The sequence below is a fragment of the Montipora capricornis genome, chromosome 6 (genome assembly GCF_036669925.1).
Source record: "Montipora capricornis isolate CH-2021 chromosome 6, ASM3666992v2, whole genome shotgun sequence".
NCBI classification, from domain to species: Eukaryota; Metazoa; Cnidaria; class Anthozoa; order Scleractinia; family Acroporidae; genus Montipora; species Montipora capricornis.
The window spans coordinates 34,047,996-34,048,791 of record NC_090888.1 but is presented as its reverse complement, the minus strand read 5'-3'; the positions used below and the strand labels follow the sequence as shown (position 1 = coordinate 34,048,791).

Genomic DNA, 796 nt, shown 5'->3' with positions numbered 1-796 from the left:
TTCTCTCTGTTCAAACGATTTGAGCAGCCAAACACTGCACAAAAGTTCACCATTGCACGAAAACTTCAAGATTACCTTCAAATCGGTCCTCAGACACATGCGATTTGTTTTGATGCTTGTCCTCCAGTTTGCGAAATCATGTGACGTGACGTCACTTTTGAAATGGGTCTATTCTCAGATTTATCACATCCTTTTGGTAACTCTCAAATTTTTGGTGCATCTTATAACCGAGTATTTTCACGTAATTTTCAGTTTGAGAACTTAGCTTGATTAAACTGCTAAGTTTGGGGTGCGTCTTATAACCGAGTGCGCCTTATAACCGAACAACTGCGGTGTCAGTTCTCCATCAACTTCAGAGTCACTCTCTTCTCCATGTAGTGACAAGGTATCCTCAACAGTACTTTAAAATTCTCTGGGGATCTCCGCTAGCACAGAGTCCTCAATTTCAAAATCAAAAACTCAACAGTGTCTTCAGATTCTGGCTCATCTTCTGAGATGGATACATTTACATCTCTGAAGACTTGGCTGAAAACAAACAGGACCTTTTTCGCCACATTAATATGCCAAATGTCGACGTATTTCAGAATGTTAACAACAGAAAAATGTGTTCACAGTGTTTGGGAATTTGCTCAATTTGTTCCTCTCCAAATATACAATGCAATTTTGCAGGTGTGAAAATTGGAAGATTCACCTTCCTTATGGTCTTAATGTACTGTTCATTTAAGGCGAGCTTTAAATATTGTAACTTCTTTAACAGACTTTCCCTTTCAAGGTCAGTTACTGATCTGGATTGCAA

At 38.8% G+C, this 796-nt stretch overlaps 1 pseudogene; it reads right to left on the bottom strand.

Annotated features, from left to right (window-relative positions):
* Nucleotides 1-53, bottom strand: part of LOC138050513 (uncharacterized) — a 1,469-nt pseudogene extending 1,416 nt beyond the window's left edge.
* Nucleotides 54-796: the final 743 nt, after the last annotated feature.